Genomic DNA, 9314 nt, shown 5'->3' on the forward strand with positions numbered 1-9314 from the left:
AGTTTTATATAGTAGAAATATTATGAACTGAATCCTGATAGAGAAGGATATTGAATTACACTGAAAATTATAAAAGGCATTGACCAAAATAAAACATTCTCCCTAACTTAGCTAAACTTTAGACAAGTTTTTTTCTGACGATAGGGCCATGACCTCGCTTTTTACATAACTTTTATTTTGTAAAACTTGCACATGTAAATTGCTTCTGAACCCCTTTTGAGATATACATCTTTCCCAACCCTTTGCTAGTTTTGCAACCTAAGAATGTCTTTCTCAAGTACCTAAGAATCATACCTCTGAAATGCAATCATAGAAAGAGCAGCGTTTTCTCTCCAAGTGTCAGTCGGAGGATAGTAGCCTCATATCCAAAAGGGATAATTAGCAAACAAGGATGACCTAATCACGTTCACCAACATCCCCTCTATTGCCCGTCAGTACTTTTCCTCTACCTCACCCAGCATTGAAAATTCCTCCTACCTTTTGTTTCAGTGGAGTTGAGTTCTGGTCTCTTCCATGTTGCCGTAGTCTTAAAGAAAAAGTCTTCTTTGCCTGTTTAACTCTGTCCACTGCAAATTTTCTTTGGCAACACTTAAAACCTATGTAGTCTATGGCAAGTTACTTAATTCCATATGCCAGCTACTTATTTGCTTTATAAAAAAAAAAAAAAGAGAGAGAGAGAGAGAGAAATCAATATTATTTTCAGGGTTCAGTTAGGTATTATAAAGACTTTTTAAACTGATGCATAATAATTGTACATATCTGTGGGTTACATGCGATATTACGATACATGCATAAAATGTGTGTAATGATCAAATCAAGGTAATTGGGCTATCCATCACCTCAAACATTTGTTATTCCTTTGAGTTGGGAACATGCCAAGTCTTCTCTTCTAGTGATTTTGAAATATACAATAAATTATGGTTAACTACAGTCACACTACTGTGCTATTGGGCACTAGAATGTATTCCTTCTTATCTAATTGTATTTTTGAAGTTCTTTTTAATTCTGGATACATGTGAGTTGTACATATTTATGAGGTACATGTGATAGTTTGATGAAGCATTAAATTGTGTTATAATCAAATCAGGATAATTGTAATATCTGTCACCACAAGAATTTATCATTTATTTGTGCTAGGAACAGTACAATTCCACTCTTTTAGTTATTTTGAGATATACAGTAAATTATTGTTAAGCATAGTTACCCTATTGTTCTACTGAACACTAGATCTTATTCCTTTTATCTAACTGCTTTTGTACTAACCAACCATCTCCTTTTTATCCCCCCACCCCATTACCCATTCTAGCCTCTGGTAACCATCTTTCTGTTCTATATTTCCATGAATTGATTCTTTTTAGTTCCTTTATATGAGGGAGAACATGTAATATTCATCTTTCTGTACTTACCTTATTTTACTTAATGTAATATCCTACAGTTCCATTCATTGGGTTGCAAATGACAGAATTTTATTTTTTGTGGATGAATAATATGGCATTGTGTACATAGAACACATTTTCTTTATCTGTTTATTAATTGATGGTCACTTAGGTTGAATCTATATTTTGATTACTGCAAAAAGTGGTGCAATAAACATAGGAGTGCCAGTATCTCTTTGATATACTGATTTTCTTTCCTTTGGATATGTACCCAGCAGTGATAACGCTGATTCAGATGGTAGTTCCTTCAGTATGGGTAAAGGTAAACTAATTTATATGATAAAATTTCAAGACATGAGATTTGATACTCATTTTCCCTCTCCTGGTGAGTCAGAAGATTATAAAACAGGAAGCTCTGTGAGTCAAAGCCTCAAATATAAAATGAGACACCAAAACAAGCACGGGCAAGAGAGGTAGCACCTTGATCAACCACACACCAGAACTGGCAGAAGCCTGTACATTAACTAAGAAAACAATTGAAGAAAAGCTTCCCTCAGGGTAGGTTCTAAAACTATGCAGATCCAAAATGAGTTTAAGGAGTTTTGAAAACTGGAAAGCTATCATTCCTGGCTGCAAAGGTTTGGATTGTTTGTTCATTTATTAATTCCATTGTTTTGGAAAAAACGGAATAAAAATGGAAGTGATACGTGATGAAATTTTCTTTCTCGTATAAAATTTACCTTAACATTAATTGTTGGCAATGTAATTTTTTTTTTTTGAGACGAGTCTTGCTCTGTCGCCCAGGCTGGAGTGCAGTGGCGCGATCTCGGCTCACTGCAAGCTCCGCCTCCCGGGTTCAGGCCATTCTCCTGCCTCAGCCTCCTGAAGAGCTGGGACTACAGGGGCCCACCACCACGCCCGGCTAATTTTTTGCATTTTTAGTAGAGACGGGGTTTCACCGTGTTAGCCAGGATGGTCTCGATTTCCTGACCTCGTGATCCGCCCGCCTCGGCCTCCCAAAGTGCTGGGATTACAGGCGTGAGCCACCGCGCCCGGCCCTCTGTAATTTTTTTTTTTTTTAAAAGACAGTGTCTCACCTTGTTGTCCAGTCAGGAGTGCAGTGGCATGATCATAGCTCACTGCAGCCTCAACCTCCTGGGCTCAAGGGAACCTCTTGTCTCAGCCTCCTGAGTAGCTAAGGCTACAGGCACACACCACCACATCCAGCTAACTTTTTTGTTTTCTTAATGCTTTGTAGAGAGGGGGATCTTGTTAGGTTGCCAAGGCTGATCTTGAACTCTTGGTTTCAAGTGATTCTCCTGCCTTGGCCTCTCAAAGCACTGAAATTACAGGTGTGAGCCACCTCACGTGCTGGCATTGTAATTTATGCTGTTTAATTTAATACCACAGCAAATATGTATAGATCAGTGTATTTTATGTCAATTGAAATCTAATGACTGGAGCAGGAAGTGAGATTCATATCATGGAACTCAAGACTCATAACCTAAGTCTTTATTATTATTTGCAGAGCAAACAATGCTTTTTTCTTTATTGTGAGATCATACAGGAAGTGGAAATATTATGCACTACCTTCCCTGTCATATTAAAGGAGCTATGGGAAAATGGTCTATGTACAGGCAGAGAGGTGCCTGATGGATACCAAACAACTGAAAACACCTTCTTGCATTTAAATTTTGGATTACTTTCCCTTTAGAAATAAGGCATAAGTAGAATAGAACTTGGCACTTCAAAATTTGAATTTTTAAGAAGTTTTTCCTACATAAAAATATTTTCCTAAATAAAAATATATGAGCTACCCATTTGTGGATATGACGTATAAAATGTGTAAAAAGAAATTATGGTTTAATTGTTTAGGGAAAAAATAATTTGAAATAGCTTTGATTACTAATTAACAAATTACATGAGAGAGAAAGTTCAGCTGAACTTCCGATACACTAAAAATAAAGTAATTTTTTTTATGGTAAAAAAATGCTTACTTTTCAACCAGAACAACTCATTGTAATGTGTTCCTGTGTGAAAATATAAATGGACATTTTTCCTGCTATTTTTTGATAATTAAGTTAGTCTTAGTAATAATATACCTAAACCTAACAAGAACATATTAGATGGTTTTGAGAAGTTTAGTTTTGGTTCATAAAACTCTTGTTATTATTTATTTATTTATTTATTTTTATTTTACTATTTATTTTAATACAAAGCTTTGGCATTAGCAATTTTATGAAAAATAAAATATACTAAAATAAATTCTTGTGTGGCGTGATTGGTAAATGATCCACAAAAATAGGTTCTTTTTTTTTTTTTCCTTCAAGGCAGTCAGTCAGAAAGCAGGCTTTTTCTCTTCAAATAAATATGGACTATTTCATAAACTTACATGGCATCGTTGTGCAGAGGTCACATTAATCTCTGTATCATTCCAATTTTTTAGTGTATGTGCTGCCAAAGAGAGCACCATAAGTCTTGTAAAAGTATATTTGACTCATGTGTGGAATTGACTGAATTCAGACTTGCTAAGACTGGGAGATCAAAACTCTTGTTTAATGTCTTCAGGAACTTAGCCCTGTTGAGAATATCACATACATTAAGTAAAACAAGACAAATTTTCCTATTTGGGAACTTGAATGAGGAACACACCTACTTGATCTTTCTTCCCTTACTATTTGAGATGTCTTTTATTTATGTATAAAAAAGTTAGAGCACATTTCTTAAACCTTTGACGGAATAAAAGAAAATTCCATTATTCATTTTTCCAGTACAATATGAGCTCAGCTATGACTTGCAGCCTCCACAAGTGTCAGACGAGTCAGACGACAGGTAAATTTTAAAGCCGTTTAAGAACCTTTAGTAATGGAACACAGTGCCAGCATCTGCCTCATTTTGAGAAAAAAGATTTAATTAATTAATTAATTTGATTCAATTCCCTTATTTGCTTAAAGCTATATTCTAAATATTTTGGAAATAAAGAAATATGAGATATAGTAACAAAATAGTGAACAATGCAAGACCACCAACTTAGTAAGTAGCATTAGTTAATGTAGTATAGGCCACTGTTTCCAAGACTCTAATGTTCACATAAGTTGCCTGATGATCTTGTTAAAATGCAGGTTTTGATTCAGGAGGTTGGAGCAGGGCCTGAGAATGTGTGTTCTACCAATCTCCCAGGGGATGCCACTGCTGCTGGCCTATGAGCTCCCTGGAAGTTTGAAGGGGACGAACCAAAACTGCTGTACATGACACAGGCAACATTTTAAAAGGAAGAAAGAAAATCAGAAGTGACTCAGTGTCAGGAAAAATTGTAAATGACCTTGAAATGGGCACACACACAGCAAGATTACCGGGCATTCTGTTTTATGCAATCACCTGGGTTATCTGATTCCCTGGGTATGCCACATTCATTGCCTTTAAGATATTTTACAACTCTGTAAATAATGAAGAACTCACAATAATGCAAATTATTCCTAGTGAGGGGAATGAACTTTGTCTAACGTATTTCCAGTTGATTGTTGTAACTGCCCAACGGGTTCACCTTACTGGCTGTCTAGACAGACAGAGCCAATTTATCAAGACACGGGAACAGTAATAGAGAAAGGGTAATTCACACAGAGCTGGCTGTGCAGGAGACCGGAGTTTTATTATTACTCAAATCAGTCTCCCTGAGAATTTGGGGATCAGAGTTTTAAGGGATAATTTAGTGAGTAGGGGCTCGGGAAGTGGAGAATGCTGTGACTGGTCAGGTTGGAGATGGAATCATAGGAAGTAGAAGCTGTCCTCTTACACTGAGTCAGTTCCTGGGTCGGGGCCACAAGACCAGATGAGCCACTTTGTCCATCCAGGTTGCGCCAGCTGATCCATGGAGTGCAGGATCTGCAAAATATCTGAAGCACGTATCTTTGGTTTTACAATAGTGATGTTATCCCCAGAAGCAATTTGGGGAGGTTTAGAATCTTGCAGCCTCCAGGTGTGTGACTCCTAAACCACAATTTCTCATCTTGTGGCTAATTTGTTAGTCCTACAAAAGCAGTCTAGTCCCCAGGAAGAAAGGGGGTTTGTTTTGGGAAAGGAGTGTTTTTGTCTGAAACAAAGCTGAACCAAGGTAACCAAGTTCCTTCTAGAGTTAGTTTGGCCTATGCCCAGGAATGAAGAAAGACAGCTTGGAGGTTAGAAGCAAGATAGAATCAGTGAGGTCAGATCTCTTTCACTGTAATAATTGTCTCAGTTATAATTTTGCAAAGGCAGCTTCATTATTGTCTTATAAATATTGAATTTTACTTATATTAGCAACTCAATTTAACATTTCTTATTGCATATGTGCATCTCCTCTCTGGATTCTTCTATAAACTACTTGTTACAGCCTCATGGCTGCCTTATTGATTAATGAGTAAATAAAATATTTGGCCTGTAGTCATTTTATGTTTGAATGAATCGTAACACTACCCTTTATAAAATTATCTTTGAACTAAGGAAATACTTTATTTAAGAAATAGAGCTTTGACATATAGGGAAGAAAGATTTAGGCCAAAAGGATGTTAAGAAAAATACATTCTAGTAAGAGAGAGATGAGAGAGGAAATAGGACAAGATATTGATGCATTTATGTAAGCAGCAGGTAAAAGTTTTCGGTGGTGAGGGTCAATCTGGGGGAAGAGCCAGGCAATCAAAAAAGCATTTCAACACACAGGCAGTATTTAAAGGAAATTAGTCTAGATATTGAGAGAAAAGAGTACATGAGCTAAAAAGAAAAATGAGAATTCCTAATACTGAAGTAATTTGTGACATGGTGATGGACATTTAGACCAAGAATTAACAAGATTTAATGAACGACTATATAAAAAGGAATAAGAGAGAAAGAAGACAAATAGACCATATGTTTTTCTTTTTAATTTTTATATTAAAATCTTTTCAAATGGCTGGGTGTGGAGGATCACGCCCATAATCCCAGCACTTTGGGAGCCTGAGGCAGGCAGATCACCTGAGGTCAAGACCAGCCTTGCCAACGTAGTGAAACCCCATCTCTATTAAAATACAAAAATTAGCTGGGTGTGGTGGCAAATGCTTGTAGTCCCAGCTACTCAGGAGGCTAAGGCAGGAGAATCGCTTGAATCCGGGAGGCAGAGGTTGCAATGAGCAGAGATCATGCCATTGTACTACAGCCTGGGCGACAGAGTGAGACTCTATAAAAACAAAACAAAACAAACAAACAAACGAAAACAAAAAATGTTTCAAACTTATAGAAAAGAAACAGAATTAGTATAGAGAGTTCTCATGCAACCATACTGACCATTTTAATAAATATTTGAAGTATTTAGTTCATTCTCTCATCTGTTTTATTAACTTTTTGAGAGTAGATATGAGTATCATAATTGCAACAGATTTGAAGTGGACTTTAAAAAGAGAATGTTATTCCTCCTAAGAAGAAAAATAATAAATAGTTTTTAAAAAGTTAAGAAAAGCAGAGACTTAGAATATAAGCTATTTTGGTGAATATACGTCTTAGTCAGAAAACACAATACAGCATTTAACTTGAAATTAACCCTACACACCACAATATTTCAGCTAAATTTTTGGCCAAAAACCTGGTGAGATACTTCTCTTTGCTTCTTTCTGAGTACTGTAACAACTAAATATTTTTCTAAGTACGTTAATGAAAGATTCCTAACTTCAAGAGACAAATTGCTTTGTCCACACCATTTCTCTCTATCTCTTTTTTTTTTTTGAGACGGAGTCTCGCTCTGTCGCCCAGGCTGGAGTGCAGTGGCCAGATCTCAGCTCACTGCAAGCTCCGCCTCCTGGGTTCACGCCATTCTCCTGTCTCAGACTCCCGAGTACCTGGGACTAGAGGCGCCCGCCACCTCGCCCGGCTATTTTTTTGTATTTTTTAGTAGAGACAGGGTTTCACCGTGTTAGCCAGGATGGTCTTGATCTCCTGACATCGTGGTCCGCCCGTCTCGGCCTTCCAAAGTGCTGGGATTACAGGCTTGAGCCACCGCGCCTGGCCTATTTTTTTGATGAGAGACAGAAATTTGTTAAGATGTTCAAATGGGTAAAATTTCCGTGTGTGCAAAAGTGAAAAATTAAAATACCCACACCACATTGTATACCTAGCTCTTTATTAACATCAACTATTCTTTAGTCACTATGATCCTGGATAGCTTTCTCCTTTATCCTTCAAATACGGCAAAGTATCTTGCATAATAATGGCACCTGAGCTGATGAACTTGGCTAAGCCTAGTCCATGGGTGGCCATTCAAGGTCAGATGTTAAACTATAGTTCATGGGCTGTATCTGGCCTGTTGCCTGCTGTTGTAGGGTGGGTCTAGAAAACTAGGAATAGTTTTTACATTTTTAAAAACATTTACAATATTAAATTAGTAGATAATATTTTGTGACATAAAAAACATATATCCGTAAATAAGGGTTTTTTTTTTTTTTTTTTGAAACGGAGTCTCACTCTGTCACTCAGGCTGGAGTGCAGTGGCACCATCTCGGCTCACTGCAACCTCTGCCTCCCGGGTTCAAGTGATTCTCCTGCCTCAGCCTCCCGAGTAGCCGGAATTACAGGCATCTGCCACCACGCCCGGCTAATTTTTGTATTTTTAGTAGGTATGAGGTTTCACCACGTTGACCAGGCTGGTCTCGAACTCCTGACCTCAGGTGATCTACGCGCCTTGGCCTCTCAAAAGTGTTGGGTGTAAGGGATAATTGGAAGGACAGCTGAGAAAGGAATGAGGCCAGTAGACCTAAGTTCAGGCAAGCTGATTTATTGTCAGTCCTGCCTGGCTACCTCCTGACGAAAGCAGAGGAGGCAGCCCCGCTTACAGACTACAGCAGGGCTTTATAGGGGGAGGAACCAGGTCAGGGTCGGGAAGCTGAGTTGGGTGTGCAGGAGGGCTGAGTCGGGGGTGCAGGCGTCTTGACGGCATCCTAGAGATGTTTTTGCCGGCTTTATTATGCAAGGTGAGCAGACATGTTAACCGCATCCTGTAACCACAGCCTATACAAACAGTTACTTGGAGGGGTCAGTGAAGGGGAATTTGTCTTTAGCCCTGGGGGAGCTCTGCGGAGGTCACAAAGGACTGCACTGTAAGACCTGTGGGAAGGAAGGGAGAACAGTCTGATGGGGGTGATCCTAACACTGGGATTACAGACGTGAGCCACCGCACCCAGCCTGTAAATAAGGTTTTATTGGAACACACCATTCCATTTACTTATATACCACCTTTGGCTTCACTGAACTATGATGGTAGAGTTGAGTAGTTGTGACACAAAAAAGGTTTGTCTCACAAAGTCTAAAATATTTGCATCTGGCCTTTTGCAGAAAAACGTGTTGACATCTGCTCAAGGAATGCAAGGTGACCTATTCTCTTTGTTTTTTTGTTTTGTTTTGCTTTTGTTTTTGATTTTGTTTTTGTTTTTTGAGACGGAGTCTTGCTCTTGTTTTGTTTTTTGAGACGGAGTCTTGCTGGTGTGTGGGCTGCAGTGGCGTGATCTTGGTTCACCACAACCTCCACCTCCCTGGTTCAAGCAATTCTCCTGCCTCAGCCTCCTGAGTAGCTGGGACTACAGGCTCATGCCACCATACCCGGCAAATTTCTTTGTATTTTTAGTAGAGATAGGGTTTCACTGTGTTGCCTGGGCTGGTTTTGAACTCCTGAGCTCAGACAATCCGCCTGCCTCAGCCTCCCAAAATGCTAGGATTACAGGTGTGAGCCATCCGCACCAGGCCAACCTGTCCTCTTTTTAGCTGTGAAACAATGGACAGTGATCATGGTGCTCAAAGACAAGTGTTTGTTGTAGTTTGTAACGCTGGAGGGCCACTTCTCTCTTGTCTTTTGGTAAAGTATTACAGGTTGCACAAGTTAGAAAATGTGGAAATGAACTGCTCCCCATGACATTTCTTCCTCTCCCTTGGGAATTGAATGGC

The 9314-nt window shown here is 38.7% G+C and overlaps 1 non-coding gene across 1 annotated transcript; it reads right to left on the bottom strand.

The window, feature by feature from the left end:
• Window positions 1-3740: 3740 nt before the first annotated feature.
• On the bottom strand, window positions 3741-3846 carry LOC119627592 (U6 spliceosomal RNA). Its single transcript, XR_005243791.1, has one exon. It is a non-coding gene; the product is annotated as a U6 spliceosomal RNA (small nuclear RNA).
• Between the last annotated feature and the right edge of the window lie 5468 nt (window positions 3847-9314).

Source organism: Chlorocebus sabaeus, chromosome 3 (genome assembly GCF_047675955.1).
Source record: "Chlorocebus sabaeus isolate Y175 chromosome 3, mChlSab1.0.hap1, whole genome shotgun sequence".
In the NCBI taxonomy this organism is placed as follows: domain Eukaryota; kingdom Metazoa; phylum Chordata; class Mammalia; order Primates; family Cercopithecidae; genus Chlorocebus; species Chlorocebus sabaeus.